Source organism: Equus przewalskii, chromosome 7 (assembly GCF_037783145.1).
Source record: "Equus przewalskii isolate Varuska chromosome 7, EquPr2, whole genome shotgun sequence".
Classification (NCBI taxonomy): Eukaryota; Metazoa; Chordata; class Mammalia; order Perissodactyla; family Equidae; genus Equus; species Equus przewalskii.
The window spans coordinates 44,666,784-44,682,620 of NC_091837.1; the positions used below are offsets into that span (position 1 = coordinate 44,666,784).

The 15,837-nt window shown below is 41.7% G+C and overlaps 1 pseudogene; it reads right to left on the reverse strand.

Moving 5' to 3' along the window:
- Positions 1-3,985: 3,985 nt before the first annotated feature.
- On the reverse strand, positions 3,986-5,267 carry LOC103562360 (actin, cytoplasmic 1-like; annotated as a pseudogene).
- Between the last annotated feature and the right edge of the window lie 10,570 nt (positions 5,268-15,837).

Genomic DNA, 15,837 nt, shown 5'->3' on the forward strand with positions numbered 1-15,837 from the left:
TATCACATGTTAACACCTACCAAAAACATCTACTACAGAAGAGGCACTGACAAAACCACTTGGCCAGTTGAAGTTACACAGAACTGACGTGATGTGCACCTAGGGGAATGGCTATGATGTCAGAGACGGAAGCTCTGTGTAGGCCCAACGGCAGGGACTCCCTCTTACCAAGACTGACTTAGTTACCGCTACCTCTGAATGTCTATCTTGTCAGAAACAGAGAACAACACAGAGCCCATGATGCAGCTCTGTCCTTGGAGGAGACCAACTGGTCACTGGGTGGCAAATTGACTATTTGAAGCCCTGTCCATCCTGGAAAGGCCAGCGCCCCATTCTCACAAGGATAGATACCTTGCCTTTCATGCCCACAGAGCCTCAACCAGCACCGCTATCTGGGGCTCATGGAATGCTTGATTCACAGGCACGGAATTCCACACACATAACATCTGATCAGTGAAGGAAATATAGGAGTGAACCCATGACCATAGGGTTACGAATTCACTGGTCATATCATGTACTGGACTACCCAGAGGCCTTCTAGAATGCTGGAACAGCCTTCTAAATGTACTACTGAAATGCTAGCTTAGAGAAAACTCTCGGAAGGGCTAGGGCCCCATCTTTCAAGACGTAACATATTAATGAAATCAGAGAGTCCTGTATGGGGCTACATCCCAAGAGGAAGGTTACAGGGGAGAGGAAATCAAGGGGTGGAAGCAAGCATTGCTCCACTTGTCATCACTCACAGTGACCCACTGGGGATTTTTTGCTTCCCATCCCCAAAACTCTGCAAGGTTAGAGGTTCTGTTCCCATAGGGGACACATTCTTGCTAAGGGACACAGCAAGAGTGCCATTGAACTATTGGTTACAGCTGCCACCAGGGTGCTTTGGACACCTTGTGCTCAAGGATGCAGGAGAGTATTGGAGCCACCATCATGGGAGGGACAAATGACCCTGCTCAGCAGGAGGAGCTGGAGATGTTTTTACAAAATGGTGGCAGAACCAAGCGATCCACTTGAGCACCTCCTGGATATGCCCTTGCCCCACTGGAACTAGGAACAGATGGTTCAGTTTTGGGATGCAGCAACCCCAAAATGAGAAAGAAATGACTATGACGTGTTAAGTCCCTTCAGGTAAGAAGGCTTGAGTCACACTGCCAGGTTAGCCCACGTGATAGTTGAGGGGTCAAATGGGCAGTGGAGGAGGGAGAGGAAGAGTACCAGCTGTGGCCCTGAGATCAACCACAGCAACAGAGGCTGCTGCTCTTCCCACTAACCTCACTCTTGTGTTCCCTCCAAACAGCGCTCCCTGAACCTGTGTGAAGAAATAGATGTGTGTGGTACAAGGAACGAACTGTAGCAGCTATGAGGATATGCTTCACACAACTCCTGCTACAGGGAGCATGTTGACTTTGGCTCAAGAACCCCCTGACAGCTTTTCCACACATTCTTCAGACCGCCCAGAGGCAAGGAAGTTTCCACCCAACCTTCTCTCCCTCCCTCTTCACTCCTTTGGGGTCTGACAGCTCTCCCAGCCTTTCTCACCTCTCTCCCTATTTCCTTTCACATAACCTTTTCCCTTAACAAAATTCTTGCATGTTTAATCCCACCTTGGCTTCTGCTTCTGGAAGGACTAGGACTAACACAATTTATAAATTAAATTAGGAAGATTCTTTATGCTGTTGAGTCTCCCTGATGAAAAAGCATGGTATGTTTTTCTATCTGTTGAAGTCTTCTGTTGTGTTTTTACAGTTTTCTTCATACAACTCTTGCATCCTTTAAGTTTTTTCCTAGGTATTTGATCTTTTTTGTTGCTATTGTGAATGAATCTTCTCTTCCACTATGTTTTTTATCCGGTTGTGATTTGTATATATGAGAAATATATTGACTTCTATTTGTTTATGTAACTTTTCATTAATTCATGACTCTTTTATTATTTGGTAGTTTTGTTATTGTTTTTGAGTCTCTTGAGTTTTCCAGTTACATAGCCATAATTCCTGCAAATAGTAACAGTTTTACATACACCTTCTCAGGTATTATGCCTCAAATTTTCTTCTTTTTGGGGCCAGCCAGGTGGCGCAGCAGTTAAGTGCACACGTTCGGCTTCAGCGGCCCAGGGTTCGCCAGTTCGGATCCCGGGTGCAGACATGGTACCACTTGGCAAGCCATGCTGAGGTAGTCGTCCCACATAGAAAGTAGAGGAAGATGGGCACGGATGCTAGCCCAGGGCCAGTCTTCCTCAGCAAAAAGAGGAGGATTGACAGCAGTTAGCTCACGGCTAATCTTCCCCCCATAAAAAAAAATTCTTCTTTTGTTTAATTGTATTGGCCAGTACATCAAATATAATATTAAATGCTTATAAGAGTGGCCATCCTTGTCTTATTCCTAATTTTAATGGAGATGCTTCAAGTGTTTCCCCATCAATCATAATACCAGGTTTTGTGCTGAGTTAGATATGTTAAGGAAGTACCAATTTTTTTCCTATTTTGTTAAGCTTTTTTTCCTTAGTAATGGTTGTTGAATTTTATCAAATAAGCTTTAAGCATCTATGACATTGAATATATTATTTTTCTCCTAGTATTTTCATGATTGTTTTCTTAACATATAAATACCCTTACATTCCTAGAATAAATTCCACTTGGTCATGATGTATTTTTCTTTTTCTCTCTTTCTTTCCTTTTTCTCTTGATGTGCTGCTGCATTGTATTTGCTAATATTTTATTTAAAATAATTTCTAATTTAATAATAATATCTAAAATAATTTTTATTTATTTTTGCATTGATATTCCTATGTGAGATTGGTGGTCTGATACATATTTTTTAATTCTTGTCAGGTTTTAGTGTCAATGTTATAATCACTTTAGAGATAGACATTTTCCTTCTTTTTAAAATTTCTCTGGAAATAATATAAAAGTCTTAGAATTGTATGCTTTCAAGTTTGGCAGAATTCCCCATCTGAGTGTACTGCTTTTTGTGGGCTCTTTGGCAACTTTACCTATTTCTTCTACAGAAATCAGTTTAAGTTTTTGTTTTTAATCTCTTCTATAGTTTTGGCAAATTATATTATCTTAGACACTTTTCTATTTTCACAGAATTTAATAAAGTAGTTTATTACAATTCCTTTTATTTTCTGGTTTTATAGTTATTTTCCCTTTATTATTTTTTTTTGCATATTTTCTCTCTTTTTCCTAAAATCAAATAGCTAATGGTTTCTCTATTGAATTAGTTTTTTGAACATAATACTTGTCTTTTTCTGTTTCTAACTTATTAGTTTTTGCTTTTTTCTTTACTAAGTAACTCCTTCTGCTTTTCTTCCATTTATTTTTGTTGTTTCTCCCCCTAACTTTTTAGGGTCTTAATTCTTTTTTCTTTACCGTAAGTATTTAAAACTATGAATTTTCCTCTGGGTTCCATAAGTTTTCGGTTTTTGTTTTTTTCTGGTTCCCTGAAGCTCTTCATTTGCCTTGCACAGTGACATTTTGCTGGCACCTCATGTTCTCACCTGGTAGTAGAAGAACAAAATTTGTTGTCATCTCTTAAATAATTGAGAATTGTGGACAAAAACTTTACATAAACTAAAAGAGTAAATAAATTTACAGCTGCAAATGCAAACCATTTTCCAATTCAAGTAACAACCCACAGTGTTCTGGTGGGAAACCATCAGCTAAGAAAGGATACTGGGTCGGAAGGCTTGGACTTTCCCAATCCTGTTAGACTAACAAGACAGAAATGACAACTGGTTCAAGAACTCTTACCAGTTTCTAGAGAAATCCTGGACTAGTCAGCTCTTACACATTGATACCCTGCACAGATCAAGAAACTGACGGTCTCACAGATTCTCACCAAGCCAGGCAGTGACCAAGCCACATGTACTAAGGTTTCAAGCAAAGATATAGTCAGGATATTGAACATATACCAAGGGAGCAGTTAACTTGGATACAACATCAAAGTTAGCAACCAGTTCTACAATCCAGTGCTAACATCAGATACAAGCTTCAAGGACACGTTTCTTTTCAAAGTCTTATTTCAGTTTCATGAGGCTAGCATAAGGTGGCACAAAGCACACTTCCGAATTAACTCATGCAGCAAATGCTATGCACCAGCTCGCAGTCCATTTAGAAGCATTTGCAGTGGACAATGGAGGAGACCGACTCGTCGTCCTCCTGCTTGCTGATCCACATCTGCTGGAAGGTGGACCGTGAGGGCAAGATGGAGACCCGAATCCACACTGAGTACTTGCATTCAGGAAGAGCGATGATCTTGATTTTCAGCGTGTTGTGGCTCAGGGCCGTGATATCCTTCTGAATCCTGTAAGTACCGCGGAAGCACACGGTGGTTCCACCAGGCGGCACTGCGTTGGCGGACAGGTCCTTCCGGAAGTCAACATCACACTTCGTGATGAAGTGGAAGGTGGTCTTGTGGATGTCATAGGACTCCATACCTAGGAAAGAAGGCTGGAGGAGCGCCTCTGGATACCAGAACCGCTAGTGATCACCTGACCGTCTGGCAGCGCACAGCCCTTCTCCTGGCGGGAGGAGGACGCAGCAGTAGCGATCTTCTGCGCGTAGCAGAGCTTCCCCTTGATGTCACTCACGATTTTCCCCTTGGTGGGGGTGGTGAAGCTGTAGCCACTCTCTGTGAGGATCTTCATGAGTTAATCAATCAGGTACCAGCTAGCCAGGTCCCGACTCAGGATAGTGTGGGGCAGGGCATAACCCTGGTGATGGGCACCATGTGGGTGACCCCATCCCTGGGGTCCGTGACAATACCAGTGGGGTAGCCAGAAGCATACAGGGCCAACATGGCCTAGATTGCCACGTACAAGGCCCGGGTGTTGAAGGTCTCAGACATGATCTAAGTCATCTTTTCTCTATTGACCTTGAGGTTCAGGAAGGCCTCAGTCAGCAGGTCAGCATGCCCCTCCAGGGCAACGGTGCAGCTCGTTGTAGAGGTGCCAGATCTTCCCCATGTCGTCCGAGTTGGTGACAGTGTCTGCTCCATGGGGTACTTCAGTGTCTGGATGCTGTGCTTGCTCGGGGCATTGCCACCCATATAGCTTTCCTGCCCCATGCCCACCATGATACCCTGGTGCCAGGGCACCCAACATGGCTGTGGGGCATCATCCCCAGAAAAGCCAGCTTTGCACATGCCAGAGCCATCGTGGATGAGCAGCGATTTCTTCTTTCGTTGGTATCGGAGGAGTGGCTGGGGGAGGCAGAGGGCAGCTGGCTGCGGCCAGTTTCTTTACAAGTTTTTATATGTTGTTTTCATTGTCTACAGTTTCACTTAGTGGTTTCTCTTCATTCAAAGAATTGTTTAAAATAGTTTTAAATTTCCACACAGAGGGAGTTTTGTCCCCCTAACTTTTACTAATTTCTGATTATATTACTTTATGATCAGAGAATGCTAGCCTTACTATTTACTGTTTGTACTTTGCTAAGGTTTTTCTTTGTGGCCCAATAGTTTTTGTGAGTGTTCATGAGCAACTGAAAGGAAAGTGTATTCTCTTTTTATGACATATAATTTGATATATTATCAATCAGATTAGATTTACCTTATCAATTATATTACTAAAGTTTCCATAATTTATTTTTTATTTATTTGATTTTGCATAGACTGAGAAACAGAAAGGTTAAGTAATTTTACCAAGTTCTCAATAGTAAACGATGAAGTTCTTTAGTAAATGGCAAAACTGAATTCAAGCAGTCTAACTTCAGGACCTCAACTCTTAACTATTGTACCCTGCAGGCTTTCATGAGTATACATTCGATTTTTCTCTGTGTGGTACTGGTTGGGTGTCAAACCATTCAGTAGAAGGAGGAGAGATCTCCCAGGAGAACAACTTGAAATCAATAAAAAGGATTATGAGGACACAGGAGTTTGTGAAGCAATTTAGCAAGGTATCCAGGAAGTCAGGGAATTCTCTGAAGAGCTGGGTGATTGTGCAAACTGTAACATGACTAGAGCAAAAGAAACAGTAAACTACGTGGAACTTGGGTCAGTGAAGGTGCCAAGGGTGTGGCATACTTAGCAAGGGTGTGGTGTGGTGGGCAGGTGGGATGCAGTTAAGTTTGGGGGTAAATGGCAAATATCAGGCAACTGAGTGAGTGAGAGACAAGCTCCACCAACAATCTGTTAAGAGGTTATCTATGATAGTGGAGTGGTTTATCCCACGCAGACCCTCCACCCTCTGACTGGGGAGGAAGATATCAGTTCCGAAGCAGGAGACTCCACCCACCAGACAATTGCAGGGTTAAGATACAAATGGGGAAGGCCCCTGAGTTGTTTGCCCATGAAAGGGAGGTGACAGCTCCATTGTGGTGGAGGGTTGGGTAACGAGTAAGCTCTCCACTGGCAGATCTTTCAACTCCTAAGAAAGGAAAAAGATGTGTGTGTTGAAGAAGCTAGTCTATTCACTAGCAGAAATGAGCCCATGTTAGGGAAGTCTTTCGGCATTGTCTAAAAGAGGATACAAACAGAGCACTGTTGTTACAGGGAAAGATTACTCCCTGCTTATCTTTTGGCCTCAGAAGTAGAAGAGTGTCTGATCTCTACAAATCAGAGAATTAGTTGTCCAGACCCTTAACAGAAGGCCCTTAGGAACTTGGCTCACAAGGATGGAGAATTCAAAACTCCACCAATATGCTGGGAGAGAAGTGGAATGGTTATAAAGCTGATTCTCTGGGTATCTGAAAACTTTGGAGTAGGGGAGATGAGTTTAGGTCTGTTTAAGAGACTTCGTTTTCTTGGCACCAGGAGGGTCAAGGTCCAAGTTTTTTGGACCCTGGAAAAGGAATTCCAGATCTTCTCTCATACCTACAACCTCATGCCTCACATCCTGGAAGAGGAAGATAGAGAAGTGAAACAGCTGGTTATTTGAAATTGTCCATTCTCTGGCAAGCAAGGAAAGATGGAGAATTGAATCCGAACAGAAATGCAGTTGGCCATGGAGAAGGAGGAAAGGCTGAATTGGCTCTGACACATCCAGCAGGAAACCTCCAGTGGAAGGTAGTAGGCAAAGAGTAGATACTGAAGGCAGCAAATCCCAAATCACTCTGTTGTGGATGCTCTCAATCTGTGGGTGAAGAGAAGGTGAGTAATTGGGTAACTGGGAACTGAGAATAGCATATCCTGGTGTCTTTTCTTAAGAAAACCTCTATCCTGAAGCAAAGAAAGGGGATTTAGGGAGTTCCATCAAGTAAGTGGAAAAATGTGGCTTCTACAGGAAGGGAGAGTAAGGAGACTCCCATTCTATAGGATAGTCATTCTGAGAATTGAAGAAGCCACCCAGAGCCAACGAAGGCCAGTTAAAGTCCACCAACCAAAGAAAAGACCACGAGGCCATGCCTGTAGAAAAACATGGGTTTATTGAGCTTGCTGCAGTGAAGAAGAACTGGTCATGGGATGTCTCAGTAAGATGGAGTGGGGTTTGAGTTTATGCTGGTTGATTCTAAGAAAGATGGATTGTTAGTCATTTTTGCAAGTGCAGTATAGCTTTAATTATGTTTTGCTTAGAAACATGGTTTTGTTGGCCTGACTGTGTCCTGTTGAAAACATTGTTTATCACAGTCTGACTGCTAGCAGAATTGCTTGCACTTTCTCAGGCCCTAATTAGAATTAAAGGTCCTGGGGGCCAGCCCCGTGACCAGGTGGTTAAGTTCACTCGCTCTGCTCCAGTGTCCCAGGGTTTCTCTGGTTCAGATCCTGGGCATGGACCTAGCACCACTCATCAAGCCATGCTAAGGCAGCCTCCCACATATCAAAACTAGAAGGACCTACAACTAGAATATACAACTATGTACTGGGGGGGCTTTGGGGAGAAAAAGAAGAAAAAAAAAAAAAAGATTGACAACAGATGTTAGCTCTGGGCCATTCTTTAAGAAAAAAAGAATTAAAGGTCCTGGTTGGAGAAAGTAATTGGCCAATTAGAAGGACATGCATGGAAAAGCCTCAGTAGGGCTGTGGCTCTAGAGGACCACTCCAGGAAAAATTCAGCTAAAACAGAGGAAAATGGGGAACATGGCTTGTGTGGTAGTAGCCGGCTGCTCAGCAGTTGCTGAAATATCTAAGGTGAATCTTACCTCGGATGCCCAGAAGTGATTTCCTGCGCTTCCACGGGTGCTCTAGTCTGTGAGAAGTTAGATTCATGGGGAGAGAACAACAAAATTATACTGAATATGAGATACCATGCACTTCCTCTTCCTGTTGTGGTTAGCTTTGAGCTCAAACACCTTGAGGAATTTGGCTTTGAGCTGCAGGCAGTTTTTCTCTTAGGCTAGCAAAATTAGAGACAATATACCATTTAGTATTAACTTTCCTCTGTTCTGAAAAAGCAACTGGGCTGGACAGATTTAGTTTTGTAAGGCAAAAATGTTCTCTAAAATGGAAAGTGTTGAGATACTGTGAATCTAAAAAGCTAACATGTTCATGGGACCCTGTAAAGTGTGTGTGTGTGTGTGTGTGTGTGTGTCTGTGTCTGTGTGTGTGTGAGAGAGAATACTTGTGACTCTGCTCGACTTCTTTCTTCTTTTTTGAGAAGGTTTTTTTTAGGTTTAGATCACAGGAACAGGAGGAGGGACACACCCAGCAGCTGTAGAAGCAGGAAACATCTACTATAAAACTGAAAAACAAAATATGAAAGTTGAGAGTATTTGTGTGTATTTTGTTCCAACTAACTTTCTTGAAAAAGTACACATTTTGTCTACGTGTGATTGGGAATGCGGATGCTTGGTTCTCTTTGTGCAATGTATCCAGCATGATTTAGGCCGTTTTATCTCTGCACACTTATTGTTTCCTTTGCAGAGTGTTTCTTTTCTAGATCACATTTCAGAAGTATTAGGAGCTAAGTCCCATAGGACAGCAGGGGGGCAATTATAGGAGAGATGTGCTCCTCCTGACTCTCCTGGGCTTGGCAAAGGTCAGCTTGAATTGAACTATTGAGGGGAGTATTTAGAACAAGAAAATATAGACTTTGAGAAATGTGAAAAATACAAGCTGTCTTTGTTTTTCATAATTTATGTGGTTATGCAAAATTAAATGAGCTCCTTGCTATAATATCTGTGGATCTCTCGTGGAGATGCTGCATTCTAACCCTGTAACAGCCTACTGCCCTATAAGAGGAAGATGAAAAGAATACAGCTTTCAGGGAAGAGCTAAGATCTCTTTAAGGAAAGTGAAAGCTGGATAGCCGCTGGAAACAGTCCACAGGGAGCTTGTGTTTCTCTCTGGGGTTTCTTTAGGCATTCTATTTGAAATAAGGTAGCCAAGTTTGAGGAACTGCTGATAATTTGGGAAAGATGATCTCTGCTCATTTGAAGGCGAGCGCTATAAGCTGCAAACGAGTCAGCTGTATTTTGTAAATCAGGCTATATATTCTTTTCTATATTCATTGTCCTTTTTGTCTCCATTGGTCCACTATTTCTCAAAATGTGATATTTGGACTACCTCCAGCACAATCACTTGGAAGTTGTTAAAAATAAAAATTCCTAGTCCCATACTTGACTGATTCAAAATATCTGGTCATGGAACATAGGAATCTGTACCTTGAACACCCCTTACAGATTTTTCTTATGCATACTGCGGGCTGAACACCTCAGCAGGATCTCAATCGTGCTGCCAGGAATTGAGGAGGGGATCTGTGTTCAAGAAGGTGATAAGAGTCTTAAAGAGGGAGGTGGTGGTGGCAGCAACAGAAAAGAGATTCCCAAGTGGAATCCCAAGTTGAGCTTCAAAGTCAAGCTATTCTACAGAGCCTGTGTGTATATTCTCCTTCTATTACCAACTGCGGAGGCTTTAGTTTGTTATTACAGGAGATAGTGATTTCCTTTAGACTCTGACTCTTTATAGAGAAGCCTAAACATACCTTTCTATTATTTGCCACGAGGTGAAGACTGAGGCTTCCAACTTGGGTTGCTATGAAATCCTTAGGAAGGCAATCTTTGAGCTGGGCAATATCTTTTTTGCCCATTTGACCCATTTGAGTAGGTCCCTCTTGGTGCTCAGTTCCATCTTCTGCGAGTACTACAATGACTCCTTGCCAACATTGTATTTGGAGCCCAAGACAAAAGTTGGAAACTACTGACCTGACTGCTGTGTGGCTTCACAGGGCCTCTGATGCCGCTGAGTGATCACACAGGGCACAGGGGATCCTCAATAACACACAGTGAGTAGTTCCTCGTTGCCTGCCAGGCCTGCCATGCCCAGCCCACTACATGCTTTCATACTGTCAGTCCCATCCTTCCTGCGTCCTTTCCTTCCTTCTGCATGCTTTATTCATTACTAATCTCTCACAAAAGCAAAACTGACACTTTGTTCTGCTTTCAATATGATTAAGCACGTCACACACTATAGTTAGAAAAAAAAATAAAAGGACTTTGCACTCTTAGATAAACTGAAAATAGTAGGGTCATCCTGCCTGGTTCTGCTCTCCAGAATAATAAACCCTGGAAAATTTCCTGTAAACCTGGACTTTCTAAACAGTGTTATCCCTGTCTGCTCTGCTGGACATGAAGACATGAACGACCTTTGTAAATACGATGGTTGTGTGAGAAAGCTGGTTTTTTCCCATCTTGAACAGACTAGAGTAAAATTGGCACACTTGATAATTTTGTCTTTATTTCCCTTTAATACTTGTGTTTTGAATTTAGTGAGCCAGTCTTTCCGGCTTCTTCAGAAAGAAGTCTCACACCCTCACACTGATGGCAAGTAATGTCTGTCCTTCCTTTCTTCAAGGCAACAGTCTCTTGAGTCTTCCTTCAGCACTTCCTTCCAGCCCTTCGTATTGTGCTCTCCAGAATTCCCTCCACTGCACTAAGATCACTTTCCTCTCTCCTCATCTCCATAACAGCATCATCTACCCCGTGGCCTAAACCCAAAGCCTGGGAGTCATCCTTGACTCCTACCTCTCCTCACTATCTTCTCTTATCTCCTAAAAGTCTTTCATATCAGTCATAACACAACTATGACCTCTTTTATTCATTCATTTGTTCATTCAGTTGTGAGAGTTTTTATTTTTAATCTGTTGCTTTTTTGAAAACATCTTTATTGAGATATAATTCACTTACCATGAAATTCACCCATTTAATGTGTACAATTCAATGGCTTTTAGTATATTCATGGAGTTGTGCAACCATCACCACAATCTAATTTTAGATGTTTTTATCACTCCTAAAAGAAACCAGCACCCCTTATCAGTTAACCATAATCTCTTGCTAACAGCCTCCAACAAGTTATTCGTTTAGGCCCTTTGATGCATTTTCCATACTACAGTCAGAGAGAACTTTCTAAAGTGCAAATCTAAGCATGCCCCATCCTGGGTTAAAAACCTTCAATAGCTCGTTACTCCCATTGTCATCTTGATAAACTACAAAATCTTTAAGATGACCCCAGGACCTTTAGAGATCTGACCTCTTTCTTAATTCAGGGATAAACAGTATTTTAGAATCATCTGGGGACATGATGAACTTCAGAAAATTGATGAACCCATGAATGTGTATCTAAAAGTCGATACGTACTTGGATATGTCCTCCCTCCTCCTCCCCTGGGGATAAGATGATAAATTACATTAAATTTTCCAAGGTTTAGACTATCTGGAGGAGCAGATTAATTATATATAGTCTTTTTTTTTTTTTTGAGGAAGATTAGCCCTGAGCTAACTACTGCCAGTCCTCCTCTTTTTTGCTGAGGAAGCCTGGCCCTGAGCTAACATCTGTGCCCATCTTCCTCTACTTTATATGTGGGATGCTTACCACAGCATGGCATGCCAAGCAGTGCCATGTCCACACCTGGGATTTGAACCAGCGAACCCTGGGCCACTGAGAAGCGGAACGTGCATACTTAACCGCTGCGCCACTGGGTGGGCCCCTAATTATATATAGTCTTGCGTTGTTTGTATTTTTATTTTATCTGTGGAATGGGAAACTCAATCATATTTTCAGAGTTTGAAGTTTCTAAAGATCTTTCTGGCCCAAGAGCTTTGGGGGAGGGAGAAGCAGCCCCGGGCAGGAAAGTCTTACTTGGGGCAATAAGGTCTAAACTAAAAGGTGTGGGGAGGTGGTTGGTATAGGAGGAAAGAGCTGAGAAGGGCCACGGAAAGGGGAGAGAGAAGTCTATTGGAGGGAGTAGTGGAATGTTAGTGCCATAGCAAGGCTGGTCATTATCTCCTGGGCCACTTGCTCCTCGGGAGGATGGGGCGGGAGAAAGGGCTTTTTCTTGTTCGTCCTTGAAGCCCCAGTGCCTGACACATGCTGGGCATATGACTGGCAACAAATGTTGAATGGATTAATGAATAAATGCATGAATACTTCTAATAAGGCACCACAGTTATTTATGTTTCTGTGTCTGTTTTATTTGTCTCTGCCTCATTGATCTTGTGCTTAGGATTTGTTGAATTGCCCTTAGTTGCATCACTAGATATGAGTTAGGTTTGGCACTTGGGAGCACATGTTCTTCCTCTTAGCTCAGTTTTCTTGTCTCTAACACAATGTCGCCTCTTTAATGCTGTACCAGTAAAGATATTATGACATGTTCTTCCTCTGAGTGCCTCTCAGAGGCTCATAAACCACAGTTTCTTTTCTGATAACCAGTTTCATTTCTTTTTAGCCACACCTCTTATTGGTCAGCAACATTTTTTTTAAGCAGTGTGTTTCAAATATTCAAAACCATCACCCTTGTATTTTAGGCAACAGTAGATGTTTTATCTAACTTATTTAAAAGAGCACAAGAGTGTGTACTTTCAGATCTGCCATGATACTCTAATGTCTCAGTAGTGCTAAATGTCCTCTGAGGAAGAGCTTGGTGTATTTGCCAAGATAGCACTTTGCCTCCAACTTCTAATTGATCGAAACGAGGTCTATTAAAACTGAAACTTTCAGAAAAAACAACTGATTTTGCTCAAATTTCAATCAATACTAACAAATATTAGAATTTATTTTGAATTAGATTTATGATTCTTACCAGAGCATGATAAGTTTTCAAAACAATGACACACCTTAATATTTCAGCACTAATTAAGTTACACAGTATTAGAGAATTTCAAGGAAATTTGATACTTGTGAATATACAAAGAGGTTATGTAGAGAACTCACTTAATGGAAAAATGGCTCAGTTCACAATATTACATAAGCCGCAAATGAACTCGTCTACAGTGTGTAAGTGTTCAGGTTTAGGAGTCAAATAAATTTGGATTTTAGTCCTAGCTCTGTCAATTACTAGCCATTTGACCTTGGGCAAATGATTTATCCTTTATGTCTCAGTTTCCTCACTTCTAATATAGGAATAATATCTGTCTAGTAGAATTAATTGAAATAAGTGCCTCAGTTACTCAATGAATGGCAATTATCATTACGACCACATTCACAGTAGGAATATCAATCTTTAATGTATCAATCAGGGTTTTTAGTTACAAGGAAGATAAATATCTCTGGCTCTTTTAAAAGCAGAAAGAGTATTTTTGACTAAGAAACTGTAGCTTGTGGATTTGCTGGGAGGTTGGCAAACCCAACTTGAAAACTACATAGCCAGAAGTGTAGCTAAAATCATGAACTGATTGCATGAGAACACCACTGCCAGCTGCTCCTTGCACAGCGGACACCACTCCACCCTGGGCTAAGGGTGACTCTGTTGCCTCTGCTAGCTGGATGCTGCAGTCACTGCCCTGTTAATGTCTGGTCACATGCATGGATCTCAGCAGCCTGGGAGACTGGAACAAGGAGTTTCTGGCATTTGCAGCCAAACCTTCAGTCAGAGATGTGCTCTGTCTGGCACCTAGTTTTATATGATGGAGAATCCTCCAAACATAGGAAGGGATTGAGAAGCTGAGTAGCCAAGAAGATGCGGGTATGCACTACACTTCTCAGAGAGCCACAAGTTTTGGAGATTGGCTTGACGCCTCTCTTTTTCACACACCTCACATTTAATCCATTGGCAAATCGGTCAGTTTCACTTTTTAAAATATATCCAGAATTTGACTACTTCCCCTCAGCTCCACCACTACCAGCCTACATCATTATTATCTCTTGCCTGGATTGTTGAATCAGCTTCCTAACTGGTCTCTTGGTTTCTGCATTTGGTCCCTTACAGTCGATCTTCAACATGGCAGTCAGAGCAGTTCTTTTAAAAAATATGTCAGACCATGTCACACCTCTGCTCAAAGTCCTCCAATACTTCCCGTTTCACTCAGGGTGAATGCCAAAGTCATCACAGTGACCCATGAGGCCCTTTCCATTATGCCTCTCTCCCTCATTTATCTCTCTGTTCTCATCCTCTGTTACTCTCAGCGCAACGCCACCCATACTCAAAACTCGGGATCTTTGCATTTCTGCTTTCCCCTCTGCCAGGAACATTTGTCTCATAGATCTTTACAACTTGCTCCTTCACTTTCTTCAGCTTTCTGCTCAAATGTTGCCTTATCAGAAAATGTTCTCCGACCACTATAGAAACCTGTGACCCTCTGGCCCCTGGCACTCCCATCCTTTTAAATTTTTCTCCATAGCACATTGATCACCACGTGACATTCTGTATATTTAATTGTTAAATTGTTTCAATCTCCCCCTATAGAATATGAGCACCACGAAGATAAGGACTTTAATTTGTATCCTCACTATCTAGTTGGCACACAATAAGTATTTGATGAATGAATGAATTATATTAGATCTTTAATAATTGTCACTTTAGGGGCTGGCCCCATGGCCCAGTGGTTAAGTTCTTGCACTCTGCTTCAGCAGCCCAAGGTTTTGCCGGTTCGGATCCTGGGCGCGGAGATGGCACTGCTTGTCAAGCCACGTTGAGTTGGCGTCCCACATGCCACAACTAGAAGGACCCACAACGAAAATATACAACTATATACTGGGGGCGTTCGGGAAGAAAAAGCAGAAGCAAAAAAAAGATTGGCAACGGATGTTAGCTCAGGTGCCAATCTAAAAAAATAAAAAATAATTGTCACTTTATTTATCATCTAAATAAGGTATAATCTGCACAAACAGTATTCCTTAATACTGTTGCCAGAGTTATATCTTTAGGATGGATCTTATTATGCCACTCACACATATAAGATTTTTCTATTGCTTCTGACTGCCAATAGCCATACTTCTTGATTTGGGGTATGAGGGGATAGAGAAGTCACAGGATAAAGCAGCACATCATTCTAGTCCAGAGGGTCAATTTTACTTTTAGGATTTGGGGGAGAAAATTTCCAATTTTATTCCTCTTAAAAAGTTTTGTCACATGCATGAATATATATAAGCATAACCATGTTTTTCCACTTAGTTCAGTTGGGTGAAAATTGTGAAAACCCAGGAAGAAGAAATTTTTATATAAGCAGAAAGTGATTAGAAAATTTGATCCTTCCACGGTATTAGGGAACCTGGTCTATTAGTGCTGTAGTTGAATCAGAATGCACAGGGTAATTAAGAACAATATGAAAAAGGGTTTATGGGATCTCATAATGGCCTTGATATGGAGGCAAATAGCTTTCCAAGCACAGCTAAGTCTTTAGCAGTAAGCAGTACCAGTCAGTTTAAAAAGCTTATAATGTACTCAGTTCCTCATTAAACTATGGGTTTTGCTACTGTGGAAATGCAGTTGACCACAATCTCAAGTGTCTCTTAAGTGGGAAAACATTGACCAAAAGGAGGAGGAAGTCATCACTCTTGCAATGACACTTAAAAACCAACTACCTGACACTTCTGAAGAAGAATAAGTTGAGGTGATTTGCTCTATAGGATATCAAAACATAATAAAGCTAGATAATTAAGGCAGTGCAATATTAGCAGAGAGGAAAAAAGATTAATCAACAGAACAGACTAGAAAACCCAGGAGCAGAAGCATGGATTTGTGGGAACT